General features: G+C 35.8%; 1 protein-coding gene across 1 annotated transcript in view; it reads right to left on the bottom strand.

Moving 5' to 3' along the window:
* The window catches only part of ZNF385D (zinc finger protein 385D), a 994,621-nt gene that overhangs the window by 523,902 nt on the left and 448,128 nt on the right, over positions 1–22,591 (bottom strand). The gene's annotated exons all lie outside the window — the stretch shown is intronic.

Raw genomic sequence — 22,591 nt, 5'->3', positions numbered from 1 at the left:
ACTTAGTTAGTATTTCTCATCAGAAACCATGAAGACAAGAAGAGAGTGTTATGACTCAATTAGGATGCTGAAAGAGAATACCTGCCAACTGAGAATTCTTTGTCCAGCAAAAATGTCCTTCAATTAAGAAGGAGAATTTAAAAATTTCACAATCAAACAGAAACTAAGAGAGTTCATGGAAAAGAACCCACCTTTGCAGGAAATATTAAAGCTGTACAGCCTAAAAAAAAAAAAAGAGGAGAGAGTGGCTTGGAGGATATATAGAAGACAGGAAAACCAAAAAAACAAAAAGACAGATGAAAATAAGATATGACGTTGGAAAATCAAAGAATAAAATGGTGGAAGTAAATTATGCATTTTCAATAATACCATTGAATGGAATGGATTAAACTCCTCAATAAAAAGATATAGGCTGAGAGAACTGATAAAAAACATGAGCCATTCATATGCTGCTTACAAGAAACTCACGTTAGAGCCAGGGATACAAACTGGTTGAAAGTGAAAGGTTGGAAAAAGATACTCCATGCAAACTAACCAAAAAAAAGCAGGGGCAGCTGTACTAATATTGGACATAACACATTTTAAATGCAAAATAATATAAGTGATACAGAAGACCATTTTATATCAATAAAATGGACAATCCACCAGGAAGAAATAAAAGTCATAAATATCTATGTACCTAACCAGGGTGCCCTAAAATACATGAGGAAATTTTGACAAAACTGAAGGAGAAAAAGACATCTCTACAATAAGAGCTGGAGACTTCAACACACCACTCACATCATTAGATAGAACAACTAGACAGAAAATCAACTTGGAAACAGAGAACCTGAACAATATGATAAACGAGTTAGACCTAACAGACATATACAGAACATTTCACCCAAACTCAGTGGGTTATACATTCTTCTCAAGTGCTCATGGATCTTTCTCCAGGATAGACCACATGATAGCTCATAAGGCAGGTCTCAATAAATATAAAAAGACTGAAATTATACAAAGCACCTTATCAGATCATGATGGAATGTGAACTGGGAATCAATAAAAATGGGAAAGAGGTTAATTCGCGAATGTATGAAGGATGAACAACACATTCCTAAACAATCAGGGGGTAAAAGAAGAGTTTGGAAGTGAAATTAGTAAAAATATAGAGACAAATGAAAATGAGAGAATAATTTATCAAAACTTAAGGGACACAATGAAGGCAATACTGAGAGGGAAATATATAACCGGAAATGCCTACTAAGAAAGAAGAAAGAGCCAAAATTAAAGAGCTAACTGAACAATTGGACAAACTAGAAAATAAGAGCAAATTATTCCCAAACCAAGCAAAGGGAAAGAAATAATGACGATTAGAGCAGAAATAAGAGAAATTAAGAACTAAAAAAAATAGAGAAAATCATCAAAACCAAAAGCAGGTTCTTTGAGAAGATGAAGAAAATTGACAAACCCTTAGCTATATTAATAAAGAAAAAATGAGAGAAGATTCAAATAAATAAAGTCAGAAATAAAAGGGGGGACGTTATGACTGACCCTACAGAAATAAAAAAAGATCATATGAGGATATTATGAGAAACTGTATGCTAACAAATTAGACTTCATAGATGAAATGGACAAATTCCTAGAAATGCACAAACAACAAACAATGATGCTATGAAGAACTTAACAAAATGCAAGAACTTAGCAAACCACTTTAAATGTAAGAGATTGAATCAGTCATCAAAAATTTCCCAGGAAAGAAAAGTCCAGGAACAGATGGCTTCACTGTGAATTCTACCAAGTGTTTCAAGAAGAATTAACACCAATCTTGCTTAAACTACTCCAAAAAATTGAAGAGTAGGGAAAATTACCCAACACATTTTATGAAGCCAACATCATCCTAATATCAAAGCCAGATAAAGACACTGCAAGAAAAGAAAATTACAGACTAATCTGTCTAACGAACATGGATGCAAAAATTCTAAAAAAAAAATACATGTAAATAGAATCCAAGAAGAAATCAAAAGACTTATATGTGGGAAGGAGATGTGGCTCAACCACTTGGGTGCCCTCTTACTGCATGGGAAGTCCTGGATTCAGGTTGCAGTGCCTCCTAAAGAAGATAAGTGGATGCTCTACCTGCTGCAATGAGCTAGGTACTACACATGCTGCAACAAGCAGACACTTAAATGAACAGATGCCACAAGGCAGCAGACACCACAGCTCATGGGGAGTGGATGTGGCTTCAGCTGCTGGGCACCTGCCTCCCATGTGGGAAGTCCTGGGTTCAGTTCCTGGTGCCTCCTGGAGAAGGTGAGTAAATAAAGAGCAGACAGACAAGAGAACCATCTGGGGGAGAGAGGTAGGGGGTAAATTTTTTTAAAATAGTAAATAAATAAATCTTTTTTAAAAAGAGACTTTATTCCTTTAAAAAAAAACACACAACAAAAAAGATTTATACACCATGACCAAGTGGGATTTATTCCTAGTTATGCACCAGTGATTTAACATAAAAAAAATCAATTAATGTAATACACCGCGTTAACAAATTGAAGGAAAAAAACCCCACATAACTATCTCAATCAATGCAGAAAAGGCATTCAATAAAATCCAGCAACCTCTCTTGATAAAACAGAAAGATAGTAATAGAAGATAAATTCTTCAATATGATAAAGGGCATACATGGAAAATCCACAACCAACCTTGTACTCAGTAGGGAAAGTTGAAATCTTTCCCTCTAAAATCGAGAATAAGACAAAGGTGCCCACTGTCATGACTGTTATTCGGTATTGTGTCAGAAGTTCTAGCTAGAGTAATTTGACAAGAAAAAAGAAATAAAGGCATCCATATAGGAAAAGAGGACATAAAACATTCACTATTCGTGGATGACATAATCCTATATTTAGAAAATTCTGAAATGTCTATGACAAAGCTACTTGAGCTAATAAATGAGTTCAGTAAAGTGGCAGGATAGAAGATCAACATGTAAAAATCAATAATGTTGATTGAACAACTAGTATTGAACAATCTGAAGAGGAAACCAGGGGGAAAGTTCCATTTACATTAGAAACAAAAAGACTCATATACCTAGTGTATTAGTCAGCCAAAGTGGTGCTGATGCAAAATACCAGAAATTGGTTGATTTTTATAAAGGGTATTTATTTGGGGTAGGAGCTTACAGATATCAGGCCATAAAGCATAAGTTACTTCCCTCACCAAAGTCTATTTGGAGCAAGATGGCTGCCGACGTCTGTGAGGGTTCAGGCTTCCTTGATTCCTCTCTTCCAGGGTCTTGTTTCTCTCTGGGTTCAGGGTTCTTCTCTTCCCAGGACTTGCTTCTTCCTGGGCTCAGGGCTCCTTTCTTTCTTGGGCTTGCTTCTCTTTCCTCTGTGTGCTTACTTCCTGGGGTTCCAGCTTAAGGCTTCAGCATTAAACTCCAATATCAAAACCCCTCAACTCTGTTCTTTGCCATGCCTTTTATCTGTGAGTCCCCACCCACCAAGGGGCAGGGACTCAATGCCCTAATGATGTGGCCCAATCAAAGCCCTAATCATAACTCAATCATGCCTAGGTACAGACCAGATTACAAATATAATCCAATATCTATTTTTGGAATTCATAACTATGTCAAACTGCTACACTTAGGAATCAATTTAATCAAGGAAGTACAGAACCTTCATGCAGAAAACTACAAAATAAGGCTAAAAGAAACCAACAAAGACCTTAACAAATGGAAGGATGGTCCATGTTCATGGATTTGAAGACTAAATATTATGTAGATGTCAATCCTACCCAAAACAATTTATAGGTCCAATGCAATACCAATCAAAATTCCAACAGCCTACTTTACAGAAATAGAAAAGGCAATTATCAAATTCATTCGGAAGGGAAAGTGTACCCAGATAGGCAAGAACATTCTAAAAAAGAAAAGTGATGTGGGAGGAATTCCACTGCCTGAGCTGGAAACATATTACAAAGCTACAGTGGTCAAAACAGTATGGTACTGGCATAAAGATAGGCACATCAATCAGTGGAATAGAATTGAAAGTCCAGAAATAACACCTCTATGGCCAACTGGTTTTTGACAAACCTACGAAAATCATCTTAAGGGAGCAAAGCAGCCTTTTCAACAAATGATGCTGAGAAAACTGGATATTCATAACCAAAAGAATGAAAAAGGACCCTTATTCTCACTCCCTAGAAAAGAATCAACTCAAAATGGATCAAAGACTTAAATATACACACCAGGGCCATAAAACTATTAGAAGAAAATACAGGGAAACATCCTAAAGACCTTGTGGTAGGTGGTGGTTTCTTGGATCTTATACCCAAAGCATGAGCAACAAAAGAAAAAATAGATTAATGGGACCTCTTCAGATTAAACACTTTCACAGTTCAAAGGATTTTGTCAAAAGGCTAAAAAAGCAGCTGACTCAATGGAAGAATATATTTGGAAATCACATATCTGATAAGGTTTAATATGCATGATATATAAAGAGATGCTACAACTCAACAAGAAAAAAGAAAAATGACTGGATTAAAAAATGGGCAAAAGACTTGAGTAGACATTTGTCCAAATAAAAAATAAATACAGCAAAAAAAAAAAAACAATTTGAAAAAATGTTCAACTTCACTAGCAATTAGGGAAATGCAAATCAAAACTACAATGCAATGTCATTTCACACCTTTTAGAATGGTCACTATTAAAAATTCAGAAAAACTACAAGATTTGAAGAGGATATGGACAGGTAGAAACACTTATTCACTGTTGGTGAGAATATAGCGTGGTACAGTCACTGTGGAGGACTGTTAGGCAGTTCCTAAGGAAGTTGAATATAGATTTGCCACGTGGCCCAGAAATACTATTGCTAGATACATGCCCAGAGGAACTGAGACCAGTGACACAAGAAGACATCTGCACACTGACATTCACAGTGACATTATTCATAATTGCCCAACGATGGAAACGACCCGGTTGTCCAACAACTGATAAGTGGATAAACAAACCGTGGAGTATACACACGATGGAATACTATGCAGCTCTAAGAAATGAAGCTATGACATTATTTTGAAGGACATTATTTTGAGCAAAACAAGCCAGACACAAAAGGACAAATACTGCATGATTGCACTTAAGAATTAAATATATCGTACGATCTCATTGAGTTAATAACTTGAATATGGGTCATCAGAAAATAGAATGAGGTTAGAGAATGGGAAGCTCAGAGTTAACTTGTGCAGAACTGGTGAAAACGATGCGTGTTATTCTTTGGAAACGAATAGAAAAGGTGAATGTATAACATAATGCTTGTAACTAGCAATTTTATTATATGGGCGTGACTGGTTTAAAGGGAAAGTCTAAAGTCATGTACATTACTAAACGAAAAGCTAAAAAAATGTAACATGGGACTGTATAGCATAGTAAAAACACATGTGAACTATGAATATGGGTAAAATTGCATATATATGACCATTTTTCTTTGAAACTGAACAAACATATGCTAATGTTACAGGATGCTACTATCAGACAAAATAAAACCAACAACGAACACCATTATGCTAAAGCTGGACATAAAACACTACATAATGGAAGATTGCATTTATATAAAATGTAACTATAAATCAATTTATAAAGATAAAATTAGATTAGTGGTTATGTAGGGCTGTGGAAGGACAGAGGGATGGAGGGTGACTGCTAAGGGATGTGGAATATTTCTTTTTGGAGTAATGAAATTGTTCTAAAAATTTTTGTGGTGATGAGTGCACAACATTGTGATTATACTAATATCCATTGATTATACGCTTTGGGTAGTTTGTATGGTGTGTGAATGTATCTCAATTAAACAGCTTAAAATATAAATAAATGTGCAAGAATAGCCAGAAAAAGCAGCTATGTACAGCAGGGGAAGACAGAGTGATTGAGAGGTGAAAAATTTTATAGTTTGTCTGGTTTTTGTTTATTATTATTATTATTGAAATAATGAAAATGGTCTAATCATGATTGAAGTGATGAATGTACAACTACATAATTATACCAAAATACCACTGATTGTACACTTTGGATGAACTGTTTGCTGATAATATGCATCAAGAAATTGATTTGTTTAAAAAAAAAAAAAGTGTCATGTGTGATTCATTTGTTTACCACTGTGTCAGCTTTCAAGAATGGCAGGGATGTTCACAGTCTCCTGTCCAATGAGTTACAGGTTGTTACTGTTTGTAACCTTTATGTCACCTGAAAAACAAAATTATTATTTCATGTCCCATTTGGTAATGAAGGGGAGCCAAGGAAAATCCGCAGGCGGACCTACATAATTAGACAAACTCCACTTTTCTCCCTGTCAAAATATTTGTAGAACATTAAAAACTTTATAATATTCATTGTAACTTAGCCATCAAGTATCACAGTGGGTGGAAAAAAGACTATTCTGACTCAGAAACAAGAGAGTACATAATTTTTTGCGAAGACCTTAATGTCTCATCGAGGCCTTAACTATTGATCAGCTGACATGAAATAGCTAATTCTCTGATGGGAATAGATCAAGATAGTCCACTTCCTTTTCTTCCATTCCTTTCTCCTTTTATAGAATAAAATTGTTTTCAGTGAAAAAAATAAAATGAAGAGAAGTCACTCTGGAGAAGAAATGTGCAGTAAGGCTTTTACAAGAACCAACAGAAGTATCAGACTGAAAAATATTTCTTGTTGGGTTATTATGTATATTTGTTTTCGGTATTTTCATTTTATCTTCCAGGAAGTAAGGCAAAGGTGTCTGAAAGAAAAGGTCGTTTTTCCTGTGGCAGGTTTAGTGATACTGTTATTTAGTAGGAATAGCTAGTTGCTTTACTAAAGAGTTCTATTTATACAGAATGATAATGATCTTTGTCCTTTAATTAACCTCATTAATATGAGCCTCTTTAGCCATTGAGATGGTGACTCAGGCTCCACCATCTGCCTGGGATAATCTCTGGCATGGTGATTTGTAAGCAAACAACCTCTGCAGTGCTAGCTTTGCAACTCCCCACCTACAAAATATTGCACCTGTCACATATGGCATGAGCTTTGGAGACCAGGAGATAAACCAAACCACCCAGTCATCTTTCTAAAAAGGGCTGACCCATTTCAGTAACTAGCAATATGCAAAAAAAGTAGCTAGCCTGAGGGCAGAAACTGATCCTTAGAAGGATTTGGGAAGCATCTTCTCCTCTAATTCAGTGTCTTTGAATCAGATGTGCGTGAGGAGGCTCAGTTCAAAGAGGAACCACTGCCAGGGGCAAGACACAAGATTTGGTTCAGTGATTCAGTCATTTAAAATAGAGGCCTAAGCGCTGTTGTGCCACCTTCACACCTGTGCTCTATTTTAAAAAGCTCCCCAGAGTCTGTGAGGCTGGCTTAACAGATGCTGTAAAAGGCCAAGTGCCTAAGCAAGCGTTCTATGAAAATCAAAATTGATGGCCGTCACAGAACGTCATGGGTTGATGGGAATGTTCCATCTTTTGATTGTGGTGGTGGTTACACTGGTGTAAACATTTCTCAAAATTCACTCAGCTGGATATTTCAAATGGGTGCCTTGCTTTGTAAGGAAATTATACCTCAATAAAGTTGATTTAAAATAATGATAGCTGTCTAAGTCAGCCTTGAACACATGCCCCTCTGGCGAAAGCAATAGAAACCATGAAGTCAGCTCAGGGTGAACACTAATAAAGATTAAATATAGCATTTAAGACTTTGTGCAGTCATGAGCAGGACTTCAGTGTGAGGAATTGGGGGTGATAATTAAAGATCTATTGGCAACTTTATCTGGCACGCCAAGGAAAAACAGTCACTCAGTATGAGCCTTTGGAATTTATTTTTTCCTTTATCAAACTAATCATAGAATGTGTTGGCAAGATCAACGGCTTTCCAAAGGTTTGCATCCTTTTACATGCACATTTCTTATAATGAGAACTGGTAAAGCAGAAGTTCAATATGCCTTTTGACTCTAAAGAGCAAATCTCATTATTCCAAGAGAATAAAATGTAGCTAGTTCTCGTGGGGTTATTGAAAACATATTTAAGAAATAAAATTATGAAGGCTAAATTCCTAAACATATATATATATACACACACACATATATATAAATATATACCAAAAGGCAACACAGTGTTCTAGAAACTACCTTTGATTTATATAACCTTCTCAAGGTCACAGCACCTCTCTGGATTTCTGATGCTTTGTAAAATGAAGGGGCTAGACCAGATTAAGCCTTGTGGCATTTCCTTCCTTAATATAGAACAAAACAAATCATACTTATGGAGTATGGAAGCTCATACTTTTGGAAGCTCTATTTTTAGTACCTGGAAATTCACTCTTGTTATCACCGAATATTTTCTCTTCCTTTCTGATTCTAGATTAGGAGAAAGAATGGCACTGAAGAGAGAGTGAGAAAAAGTATGTAGTTTTCTCACTGAAATATCCAGCAGAAAATAAATACTAGCTTCTTCTCAGAAGGCTGGAGTTGATAAGGAGGAATATTTTCAAATTTGGGGTTGTCAGGAAAAAAGTTATGAAGAAAAGTATGCTTTTGAAGAGGAAAAGAAAAAAGAAAGAAAGTCACGGTTCATCTCATTAATATTATAACAAAAGGTCTATAACAGATTCAATTACCTTTTCCTGGAATAAGATGCACTGATCCTTGAATTTCAAGGAAGTAATTGTCTTAGTAACTAAAACATCATAAAATTGTGGATTGACAAAGAATTTTAATGTCAGTCAATACCAGTTTCCCACTCAGAGATCCTGGCACAATGGTCCAATATTTTACCATAAGATGTGAAAATTAACTAAACCTGCCTTGATTGTTTTATCGTTTTATTTCTTTTCTTTTTTCAGTAGGTATGGGGGATTGAACTCGGGACCTTATACATGGGAAGCAGGCGCTAAACCACCGAGCTGCACCTGCTCCCCTGTTTTACCTTTTTAAAGGAAAAGGCAGAAAACAATGTCACCTTGTTCTCATCTTGCATGTATAACACAAGCTAGGTTGAATAATTTATAGATAAATTTTTAGAGATAGCAGTAGGGACTTTCTCTTATCACATGAAGTCTACATTTTATCCAAGGTAGATGTTCATTTATTTTGCCTTGTCAGGATCAGATACTTTTTCTCAATTTCAAGCCAGGGTAGGTATACTTATCAACCTTAAAAGGACTGATAGAATAATGGATTTTCCCAGGGAAGTTAAACCTTTCAGAGTCTAAGGGATAAAAAATAAAGCAGAGAAAACAAATGACAGAAGACCAGAGAATCAGAAAAAATTATCTAAACTAGGAGATAAGGCATAAAGGAGGGTGGCATGCCATTTCAGTATTTTAATATCATACAGGGTCAATGACCACCCCAGGATAATTCAGGGGAATATGCTCAGTTCATACTTTGTTTACTAGTGATTAATGGTCTCAAGGGTAGTAAAGTTACTTGTTCCCTTGTGGATTTTTGTCTGACAGGGGCGCAAGCAATTTTTTTTTCAGAGGACCAGACAACATATCCATGGCCTTTTAGATATTTACCTTAAAAAAAAAAAAAAAATCAAACTCAGCTATATTATCCCAATATTTTGTTGTTAAATTACCTACAAATACCTAATTTCTAAAATGCTCTCTGAAGTGGTCATGACATGTTATTCTTAACTGATGAGTGAAATGAACCCTTTCCACATGTTCATTACATATTGGCCTGAGAGTGATTTTTAACCATTTGAAAATGGTAACTTAACAAGGAGATTAAGATGCCAAATAGAAACTTTGAACTGCTGTTTTAAAAGAGCTGGCTAAAACAAAAGGGCCAAAACAGGTAACTGGAAGTTATATGAATCAAAGATGCTTGGGAGAAATAACTACAAATAAATACCTTAAAAGTGGCTCAAAGTGCTAATAATCTGATCATATTCTTTCATAGTGAGTAACAAATGTTCCACAACCATGTAAGGTGCTGGAGAAGGGGTGATGTATGGGAATTCTGCTCATTATGCATGATTGTTCCGTAAGCTCACAGCTTTGCTAATAAAAATAAATAAGTAAGTAATAACCATAATACATAAATAACTAAACAGTGGGCTCGAGCCCTATAAGAAGGATGCAGAGCTGCATATGCAGTCCCCTTGGTCTGGAATGAACTTCTCCATCTGTCCAGCTCATCCTCATCCCTTCAAAGGCAGCCAAAGAGCAATTTTTTGCCAGGCTGGGAATATATCCCCAGGACCAGTTGCTACCTCCTTCAAATCATTTGAAGCGCTTTAAAGCGCTCACTGTTTTGTGTTGTAACTGATCAGTGCAAACATCGTACTTGCTGCTCCTTCTTCACCCCCTCTGTGAGTGTTCCTTCAAGAGCAGGCTGGCTCTGACATAAGATAAGCCTTGAAAACACGCACAGGCCCTTTTCAGAGACTTACAGGTTCTTAGCTGGTGGCACCCCAGTGGATCCTCATCTTGAATAGCTCTGGCCCCACTATGCCAGGAGGGCAGAGCCCTAAATAAATCGCCACTTCAGGGAACCACGACCCCAAGACTTGAAGGACTTAGCCTGGAAATTGCAAGGAAAGACCCTCTTCTTGCCTCTGCTTCCGGCCTTCACGGAATCATTTTGTGATTGATCTTGGCTTCACCCAACATGGCTGCCTCTGTTTCTATGGGCGTCTTTCTCCCAGCCACGAGCCAGTGCCACTCAAATCCCATGCCCATCCTTGGCTCCAGAACCACAGACTGGTCCATAGATTTCCAGGTGCTTGCTTCTGAAGGCTCTTATGGTTCACTCCTGGCCCTCAGGACCCTCGGCTTGGTGGAAGTCCAGTGCGTGCCAATCTGCCCTACACCTGCGGCTGCTGTCATGGTAGGAGTGGCTGGGAACTTGTCCCATCAAAGAGGACACACCCCAAGCACCTACAGGCACAGTCTTCATCATCAGCCTCTACACCCTTCAACATCAACTGGCATGTGAACTCGAGCTTCGTATTGATTCTCCAGTGCTGCCCTGCTCCATTTCTCACTGCTCAGGGGTTAACAGTGTCATCATACTCTTTAGATGCTGCCACATCTTGCTTCATTTACCCAGGATCCATGTTGACTTCAATCCTAATTGCTACTAATTTGGTGCTTGTCCCACACTATTTGAAAATACACATCCCTGCTGTTCATCTCGAATGTTTATCAGAATTTACGCCTCTCCCATTGGCAACCCAAAGGCCTATTAATCTTAGGTTTTCTTATCCCAGTTTTCAATAGACATAAAATAGTGAAATTAAATATCTATATATTTGCAATAAGAAATATATTTGCATAGTCATAACACTACCATCAAGAGCTAAGCACTGCTAGCTAACACTGTGGTTTATGTCATAGATTTTTACCTCTCTAATATACAAATACACCTTTTAACAAAAAGTGGCATTTCATTGTCCTTTGTAATAATCTCCTTTATTTTTTTGCATAAGAATTCCAATTCCATGTCAATGTATATAGTTTCATCACATTCTTTTAAATGGCTACACTGCATTTTATTGTATAGATGACCAAGGCTTCCATAAATAACTCCTTGTGACTGGAATTTAGGTAGTTTCCAATTTTCCACTATTGAAAACAGCACTGCAATGGAAATTTTAGGTAGAGACTGTGCACTAGTCAAGTTAGGGAAAATTCCTAGACATGGAACTCTGATAGACATTGCTTACCACAAAGGTTATTACAGTTTACCATTCTATCAGCATCAACTGTCTACTAGTATCAATCGCTTTCAATGTTTGACACCATAAGAAAGGACTATCCTTACCAGTAATAGAAAACATGGCTATAGGCTATTCACATTACTGTGCCTTGCAGCTAAGGCCCTGAAATGAGAAATCTCACAGGACAAAGGGAGAAGATAAGGGAAGCCAAGGACAGTGCATGAACTTGCCTGCTAGAAAACAACAGGCCCAGGAAGACTTTTCTTCAGGGAAGGATAAGTAAACCAGTGAAAGAAAAGAAAAACAAGGGGCCTGTGGAACGACCCATTTAACAAACGAAAGAGCAGAGAAATTATATTGAAGAGGAAGACGAATATGTTTAAAACATTACTGATAGGAGCTAGGGGACAAGTTATTTTCTCAATTGATTTTTTAATAATTTTTAATTCTTTAAAAAGATATTTAATTACATATATGTTACATAAAACATATAGAGGATTCCCATACGCCCCATTCCCCACACTTCCCACATTTACCACATTAACAATCTTAGTGAAGTACATTCACTGCAATTGATGAACACATTTTGGAGGATTGCCACTAAGCATGGATTAGAGTTTACACTGTAATTTACGTTCTCTCTCACACGATTCTGTAGGCTATGGCAAGATATAGAATGGCCTGTATCTTTCATTTCAATGTCATTTAGAACAATTCCCAAGTCCTGAAAATGCCCCCATATTACACCTGTTTTCCCTCTCCCTGACCTCAGAACCTCCAGTGGCCACTGCATCCATATCAATGATACAAGGTCTTCCATTGCTAGAATCACAATAAGTCTATAGCAGAACACCAGTAAGTCTACTCTAGTCCATAGTTCATTCCCCAATCCTGAGGATTCTGGGATGGTGATGTCCACTCCACCTCTAATTGAGAAGGGGTTTCAATCCCATTGGACTGGTGCTGGGACTCTCTTGCTTACAGTTGTAGACTCTCTTGATTCATTGGTATGGTGGTATTAATTCATTTTCTCATCAATTGTATCAATAGATTTTAAGAAAACAAGCACCCCAAGAAACAGAAAAAGAAAGATACAAGTGGATGAGTTGAAAATTAGCTCAATTAACTAAGAGAAATTATAAAGAAGAAAAATGTAATAGTAGAATGCAAAGCAACACTGGAAATAGGAAAGAATCTGGTTGATAATACCAGAGGAACAAACATCTTTTCTATTCAGAGGTTTTGCACTGTGTATTATTCACTCATTCATTCTAACAATTATGAGCACCTACTGTGCATGGCAACGCTGAAAATAAAGGATAAAATACAAGTTTTAAAGAGCCCCGTGTAGAGGGGGAGGCAGATTAGAAACTCTGTAATAGACGGCTTTCTCCACCTAAAACTGGGACATTGTGCAGAGAGCACGCATGATAGAAGATTAACAACCCAAAGATGTAACCTTAATTGAAGCTTGTAGAATGAGACTGAAGACACTGGAGGGAGGGAAGGAATTCCTGAAGAAGGAACTAGCGCTGGCAAAGTTCTAGTGTCCAATGCCCTTCACTCCTTCAACCCACGTATTTTCAAGCACCCTTAGAATAATGGCTCTTAACATTTTAAGAGATACTTTTAGTTCATTGAAAGACCTTTGCCTGAGAAACATGCAAATTATAAGTATGCACACCTGCACGTTACTGTTATGGTGATTTCAGCCATTAAAAATCATTACATGGCTATAGAATCTGAGGGTTATTTTCTCCCCCAAGGGTTAGATCTATTTCACACAGTTAATATTCACAAGTTTTTTAGCCTATTTAAAAGATACAAGAAAACTCAAGTTTAGTATTTTTAAAAATTTTATAAAATGGAATAGAAGTACAGGTCCCAAGTTTTAAAATTACTTTTTCTTTAAACATCTCTGTTCAAAGAAAGAGGTAATCATTCACTGATAACCCAAATGCTGAAAACACAGATGTGGCATTTCTTTAAATAACTTCTCTTCCTACATAAAGGCTGTATCCTCTGAAGTGTAAGTTCATACAAATATAATATGGATCACATATGGAAGCAATCATATTCCATTTTTGGAATCACTTGACAGAACTCTGTCACTTCACAAATTATTATACAAGTGTTGCTCACCTCCCCCCCTTTTCTCCTTTTCTTTCTTTTTTTTTTTTTAGCAGCCGTTCAGTTTAACAATGCAAAATTACCCTGATGGCTGTGACTCTGGCCAACACTTCATTTTCTACTCTACCAGGGTGGAGAGGAAAAGGGACCAAACATTACCAGTCGTGTTACTCAGCCAAAGGGGTGCTGATGCAAAATACCAGAAATCTGCTGGGTATTATAAAGGGTATTTATTTGGGGTAGGAGCTTACAGATATCAGGCCATAAAGCATAAGTTACTTCCCTCACCAAAGTCTATTTGGAGCAAGATGGCTGCCGATGGCTGTGAGGGTTCAGGCTTCCTGGGTTCCTACATTCCTGGGGCTTGCTTTTCTCTGGGTTCAAGGTTCCTTTCTTCCTGGGACTGGCTTCTCTTTTGTCTGTGAGGTTCCTTCCCAGGACTCCAGCTTAAGTCTTCAGCATCAAACTCCAACCTCAAAACTCCAACATCAGAAACCCTTGCATTCAAAGCTCCAACTCTGTCCTTTGCCACGCCTTTTTATCTGCCCTAATGACATGGCCCAATCAAAGCTTAATCATAACTCAATCAATCAGGCCCAGGTACAGATCAGATTACAAACATAACCCAATATTTCTTTCTGGAATTCATCAATTATATCAAACTGCTACACCAGTCATAACATTAACAAAGTTTTTCCAGTAGGTTTATGCACAACAAAATCTTTGTAACCACCACTTTCGCTGGAAATATAACCAAATGTTGAGCTCCATAGCCAAATCTACAAAGAGAAAATGTTAATAGATGGGGAAAATTTGACTTCATCCTTAGAATCTCCAGTTCAAGACCCTCAATGAAATGGTCCAAAGTCATTATCCCATTTCCCACAGATAATGTAGCAGGAAGAGCACAAGTCTGATGGTTATTGTGTATGTGGGGGGGTGGGCACTGAATGTAGAGTAGATCAATTTCAGACACTTAATTTTGAGAACGCATCATAAAATCACTTAAATTTAATGAGTTTCAGTTTTCTTGAATGATAATTGGGACTACCAGTGAGACTATATTGTGCAAAAGGGAAAAATGAAACTATGTATGGGAAAACTATTTTGTAAATCATAAAGTATATAGGACTATATTTATAAATAATGCATCATTATTATTTGGAGTAAAAATTTATAACACATTTTGGCAACTAATATACAGTAAAGGTACTTAGAGAAAAAGTACAAATGGGTCTTCAGATACTCATACTATTTAGCTAGTTATATTTCAAAATGCATTGTAACCCTGATTAGCTATTGGTTAAACATACATTTAACACATTTGCCAGTTATCTTTCTTATTCCCTAACCATCTTCCCAAATTTACTTCACTTCCCTGTTAGGATTGCTCTGCCACCTACTAGCTATGTGACTAGAGCTTCTTTCAACCAGTCCCGTGTTACTGGGAATTCTAACATTGCCAGGCATTATATTTGATCCTTGTTTCTTTATATAGGATCCATTTGTTCCATGCAGTTTCCATTTCTCCAAAATAAGAGGCAAATAGTTGTTCATTACGATCGATTAAAATGATAACCTTGAAATTCCTAGATATCACAACTTATATTTTTAAATGTTAAAATATAGAGAGCCTTTGCACTTACTTTAAACCATTTAAAATATTGTTCTGTTTGCTCTCGGTTACAAATACAAAGATTAAAAAATGGAGTTTACTACTTTTGAGAAATTAATAATATTTTCATTTAAACATTTTTAAAGCCTCTGAAAGCCTAACTAGCAATCAGGAAACACACTTAAAGTCTTGTAATCATGACATCTCACATATGATAATAGTATTCATGTGTGAACAAACAGATAAGATTGATAGTTCAAAATATGAATGTGGAAATGGGAAGCATGACAACAGGTAGGGCTTTTATTGGAGAAGGCAAGAGAAACCATGAAGAACCCTGCCATAAAGACTTGGAAATAAAATGATGTCATTTGAGGAATAAAATATAGTTCACAATTTCAAAATATAAAGTAAAAATAGGCTTTAAGATTAACTTTAGTTTTAGAACTATTTCGTATTTGATGACAATCGTTTATATATATTTGTTTGAAGTAAAAAAATTCAATATAATGCGTTTTAATTAGTATTTTGAAAATCGACACAATATTTTCTAAAATCTCTAAGAGATTATGGATTTGTATGTTGCTGGTATGTCGGTAGAAGGGTGCTGATAAGGAGAAGGGGGATGTCTATGTGTTTTTAAAATTATAAGAGTTTAACAATCTCTTATAAGTAATAATGGAACTTCTAAAACTCAACATGAATTAGTAAACACTAATGACTCCTAAGATGGCAAATATTGGGGTAATAACCAAACGAAATCAAATGGAAGTTTTATGAGAGCTCATTAGCTATCATTACTTAATACATATTGTAAGAAGTATAAACAAAGCTTACTATAGCATTCTAAACAAAGTCAATGAAAATATGAAGTGTTTTGTAGTCCAATGGCTTCATGGTGACAATATAGCCACTGTGACAAAGCAATGCTGTGAAGAGTCTACAGATTTGAGTTCAGATTCCTGATCTGCTATGTAGTAACTATACGACTCTAGGCAAGTTACTCAAAGTTTTGTATCTTTGATATGACCAGGTTCCTAGTATTCACTTTATAAATTTATTTTGAAAATCAAATTATTTGAGATGATACACATAAATGACTCAGCTAGATAAACTGGAAAATTCAATATAATTTAGCATTCTTATTGAGAAATAAAAGCTATGTTACATAAATTGTACAATTTTTCTTAATCACTTAAAGCCATTAAACAATTTTTCTACCTAGACCATTTGTCAACAAGTTATTTTATGGAAGTGATATCAGGGATTTACCATGTATCTGTGAAGCAGAACTTTATTATAGTTGGAAAGTGGCCTTTTATAAGATAGACCTTGAATATATAGTGCTATCACTTTTTTTTTAAATGCCCAGAAGTCACAGAAGATAATAATATGGAAGTTTATTAATTTATCATACTAAAACATACTTGAAAGTGATTTTTGAGTTTTGAAAATGAAATTAATGAGAACTGAAACCAAAATAAGGACCCACCTCTATGTTAAACAGACTATGTAACATTAACTCAACCGTTTACTCCAAGAAGTACTTGCTCCTGGTATACAAGACTATGAACTCAAATAAAGAGCTTACTTGTCAAGACTAATAACTCTATTTAGTATATGCAAGTCAGTAGGAAATGTAATGCAGTATTCAGGAATTATATATGCAATGGTCATCATTAGAACTGCTCCATCCCACCTCCTCCTGCCTCTAACAAGGAAAAAGTCCAATAAATTATACTATATTCAACAATACCCTGGCAAAAATATATGCTACACTTGGGACTCCTAGGAAAAGCGGTTGACTTTTCCCCTTTTACCCACATTCAGATAATTCCTGCTCCTGATAATGCTCACAGTGCTGTGCTACCATCACCACCGCTCATTGCCAAAACAGTTCTCTCATTCCAAATAGGAACTCTGTACATTTTCAGCCTTACCTTCCCATACCCTATCCTCACTCTGTTGTCTCGTGACCCACATTCTAGATTCTGGCTCTATGAGTGTGTTTGTTCTAATTGTTTCATATCAGTGAGATTGTACAATGCTTGTCCTTTTCCATCTGGCTTATTTTACTCACATGATGTCTTCAAGTTTCATCCATGTTGTTGCGTGTATTAAAACTTCATTCCTTTTGACGGCCTAATTATATTCCATTGTAAGTTAATGCCACATATTTTAAAATCTGTTCATCTGTTGATAGTTGGATTTCTTCCATCGTTTAGCCATTGTGAATAATGCCACTATGAATACTGGTGTGCTAATATCTGTTTGAGTCCCTGCTTTCAATTATTTTGGATATATACCTATTACTGGGGTTACTAGATCATGTGATAATTCTATACTTAGCTTTCTGAGGACCTGCCAAACTGTCTTCCACTTTTCACATTGCCAACAGCAATGAAGGAGTGTTCTTATTTCTCCACATCCACTCTAACACTTGTAATTTTCTATGTTTTTTAAATTGCTGTTGCTGTTGTTGTTGTAATAGTACACTTTCTAATGGGTATAAAATGGAATCTGATTGTGGTTTTGATAGGCATTTCCCTAATGGCTAATGATGTTGAACATCTTTTCAAGTGCTTTTTGGCCATTTGTAAATCTTTAGAGAGATGTCTATTCAATTCTTTTGCCCCCTTTTTAATTGTGTTGTCTTTTTGCTGTTAAATTGAAGGGTTTGAAGCATTTCTTTCTTTGAAGCATATTCTGGATATTAAACCATTATAAGATCTGTGGTTTCCAAACATTTTCTCCCATTGTTTGGTTGCCTTTTTACTTTTATGTTACTGTCCTTTGAGGTGCAAAAGTTTTGAATTTTGATGAGATCCCATTTATCTAATTGTTCTTCTGTTGCTTGTGCTTTGGGTGTAAAGTCTAAGAAAACATAGCCTAATACAAAATCCTGAAGATGCTTCCCTACAGTTCTTTCTGGGAGTTTGATAGCTCTGGCCATATATTATATACGCATCTTTAGTTGTGGCTAAGATATATATCTTTGATCCATTTTAATTGATTTTTGGATAAGGTGTGAGGTAGGGATCCTTTATTTTATTTTATTTTTTATTTTACAAATAGAGAAACTGTTTTGCCATCACATTTTTTGATGAGACTATTCTTTCCCAGTTGAGTGGTCTTTGTCCCCTTGTTAAAAATCAGTTGGCCCATATATGTGAGGATTGTTTTCTGAAATCTCAATTTGATTCCATGGGTCTATATATCTATCCTTGTGCCAGTACCATGTTTCTTTTCATCAGCTTTTACTTTTTATTTTTAAAAAAGCTTTAGATTACATAAATAGTATATAAAAAATATAGGGGATTCCCATATGCCCCAACCCCTCTCCCTCTCCTACTTTCCCACATGAACAACATCTTTCATTAGTGTGGTACATTTGTTAGAATTGATGAACACATATTGAAGCATTGTTACTAATCATGGAATACAGTGTACATTAGAGTTTACATTCTGCCCTGCACAATTTTATAGGTTTTGAAAAAAGGTATAATGGCCTGTATCCATTGTGATGTTTTGATTACTGTGGCTTTGTAATACGTTTTAAGATAGGTAAGTATGAGTCCTCCAACTTCATTCTTATATTTCAAGATGGCTTTGGTCATTCAGAACTCCTTAACCTTCCATATAAATTTGATGATTGGTTTTTTCATTTCTGCAAAGAAGGTTGTTGGAATTTTTATTGGGATCACAATGAATTTATAAATAGCTTTGGGTACTATTTACATCTTAACAGTATTTAGTCTTCTAATCCATGAACATGGAATATCCTTCCATTATTTAGGTTTTTTATTTCTTTTGGCAATATTTTGTAGTTTTCTGCATATACTTTTGTATCCTTGGTATGATTTATTCTTAGGTATTTGGTTCTTTTAGTTGCTATTACAAGTGAATTCCCGCTGCGCCCCCCCCCCCCCCCGATTTCATCATCCAGTTGTTCACTGCTTCTGTACAAAAATATTACTCATTTTTTTGATAATGTTGTACCTTGCCACTTAGCTCAATTCATTTCTTAGCTCTAGGAGCTTTGTTGTGAATTTTTTAGGATTTTCTGTATAAAGGATCATGCCCTCTACAAATGCTGTTTACTTCTTCCTTTCCAATTTTCTTTCTTTTTCATGCATAATTGCTCTGGCAAGAACATCTAGTGCAATGTTGAATACTAGTGGTGACAGTGGGAATCATAATCTTACTCCTGATCTTATAGGGAAAGCTTTCAGCCTTTCACCATTAAATAGGATGTTAGCTGTGAGTTTCATATATACCCTTTCTAATTTTGAGGAAATTTCCTTCTATCCCTAGTGTTCTAAGAGTTTTTCACAAGAAGGAATGCTGGATTGTGTGTGTTATTTTTCCTTCATTCTGTTAATGTGATATTTTACATAAATTGATTTTCTCATGTTGAACCACCCTTGCATACCAAGAATAAACCCACCTGATCATGGTATACTGTTCTTTTAATATGCTCTTAGATTCAGTTTACTAGCAGTTTGCTGAAGATTATTGCATCTATATTCATAAGACATATTGGTGTGTAATTTTCTTTCTTATGGTATCTTTATTTGGGTTTGATATTAAGGTCATATTGGCCTCATAGAATGAATTAGGGGTATTCTCTTCTCTTACTTTTTTAGAAGAATTAGGGTAGAATTACAGTTAAGTCTTCTTGGAATGTTTGTCAAGTTCCCCTGTGAAGCGATCTGGTCATGGGCTTTTCTTTGTTGGGAGATTTAGATGACAGATTCAATCTCTTTACTAGTAATTGGTGTGTTGAACTCTTCTCTTCTTAAGTCAGTATAGGTAGTTTATGTGATTCTAAGAACATTTCCTATAATCTAGGTTACCTAATTTATTGGCATACAATTGTTCATCATATCCATTTATATTCCTTTTCATTTCATCAGGGTCAGAAGTAACATCATTCCTTTCATTTCTGATTTTCATTATTTGTAGCCTCTCTGTCAATCTAGCTAAAGATTTTGTCAAATTTTGATGACCTTTTCAAAAAACCAACTTTTGGTTTTGTTGATTCAATTTTTTGTTGTTGTTGTTCTCTATTTCATTTATCTCCACTCTAATCATTGTTTCCTTTTTTCCTACTCTCTGGGTTTAGTTTATTTCTTTTTCTGGTTCTATCAGTTTTGAGGTTTGGTCTCTAATTTGAAGTCTTCTATTTTTTTTTCATTTTTTTTTAGGTTGTAAGCTTACAAAACAATAATGCCTAATATATAGAATTCCCATACATCACCTCTCCACCAGTATCTTGCATTGTTGTGGAACATCTGATTCTGAAAGAAGATGATCATACTATTACCACTAACTATGGTCCATAGTATACATTTGGTATATTTTTCCATGCACACATTATTAACACTATAGTACATTTGTTATAATTTATGAGAACACTCTCATATTTATATTGTTAATCACAGTCCATCTTCCACCACCTGATTTATTGTTATAAAGTCCCATGCCTTGTACATTCTCTCCAAAGTGTACACTCAATGACACTCACTTTCATCTAAGAGCTGTGCAGTCATTGCCTCAGTAAACCTTTTAACATTTTTCTTAGTCCAAAAAAAAAACTCCCATACCCCCCTATTATAGACCCATAATGTTGGTATAGTACTGACTTTGACATTTATGCAAGAATACTACAATATTGCTGTCAGCTATAGTCCATAAGTTACATTAATTGTTTGTTCCCATGCACCACTGCATTCTTACCACATTGTAATAGTGGTAAACATTTGTTCTAGTTCATAGAAGAACCTTCTTGTATTTATACTATTAACCAAAACCTTCGTTACATCCAGGTTCACTATGTGATGCAGCCCCTATATAATTCTCCAGCTTTCTTTCAATTGACATTTACATCTTAATAGTACCCCTTTCAGCCACAATCTCATTAATAAACCAGCCATGTTAGTTATACTCACTATAATTTGTACCATCAACTTTATTTCCACACTTTTGCAGTCAAGCTAATTGAAAATTCTACATACCTTAAGCATCAGTACCCCTTCTCAGTCCTCATCCTATATCCTTATAACCTATAGTCTAGGTTTTAATACAATGTATTTATTCTCCACATTTAGTTCATATGAGTGAGATCATGCAATATTTGTCATTTTGTCTCTGGTTTATTTCACTTAGCATAATGTCCTCAAGGTTCATCCATGTTATCACATGTGTCACAATTTAATTTTTTCTTAGAGTAGCAGAGTATCCCATTGTATGCAATACCGTATGTTGTTTATCCATTCGTTGGTTGATTGGTACTAGGATTGTTTCCATCTTTTGGCAATTGTGAATAATGCCACTATGAACATCCAAGTGAAAATGTCTGTTCACGTCACTGTTTTCAGTTCTCCTGGATATATTCCTAGAATTGGGATTGCCAGATCATATGACAGTTGTATATTTAGCTTCCTGAGGAACAGTCAAACTGTCTTCCATAGAGCATGCACCATTCTATATTCCCTACAACAGTGAAGGAGTGTTCCCATTTCTCCTCCTCTCCAGCACTTGTTTTTTGCTTTTTGAAAAAATAATGGCAGTTCTATGAGGTGTGTGATGATATCTCATTATAGTTTTGATTTGTATTTCCCTACAATAGCTAGTGATATTGAGTGTTATTTCATGCGCCCTTTAGACATTTGTATTTCCTCTTTGGAGAAAATCTTTTGACCATTTTTTAATGGGATTGCTTGCTCTTTTATGGTTCAGTTGTATGAGATCTTTATATAGCATGGAAATAAAACCCTTATTGGATATGTGACTGCCTTTTCACCTTCTTAACAAAATCCTTTGAAACACAAAAGTCTTTAAGTTTGACTGTTTTTTCTTTTGTTCCACATGCTTCTGGTGTAAGGTTTAAGAAACCACCACCTGCCACCAGGTCTTGAAGATGTATCTCTACATTTTCTTCTAGAAGTGTTATGGTTCTAACTTTTATATTTAGGTATTTGATTCATTTTGAGTTAACTTTTGTTGTGTCCTCTTTCTTTCTTTTGGATATGTATATCCAGTTCTCCCAGCACTCTCTGTTGAATGGATTCTTCTACCCAGTTGGGTGGGTTTGACAGCCTTGTCAAAAATCACTTGGCCATAGATATGAGGGTCTTTCTCTGAGCTATTAATTCGGTTCCATTGGTC

This window comes from Dasypus novemcinctus, chromosome 31 (assembly GCF_030445035.2).
Source record: "Dasypus novemcinctus isolate mDasNov1 chromosome 31, mDasNov1.1.hap2, whole genome shotgun sequence".
NCBI classification, from domain to species: Eukaryota; Metazoa; Chordata; class Mammalia; order Cingulata; family Dasypodidae; genus Dasypus; species Dasypus novemcinctus.
This window is presented reverse-complemented; position numbering and strand designations above follow the sequence as displayed.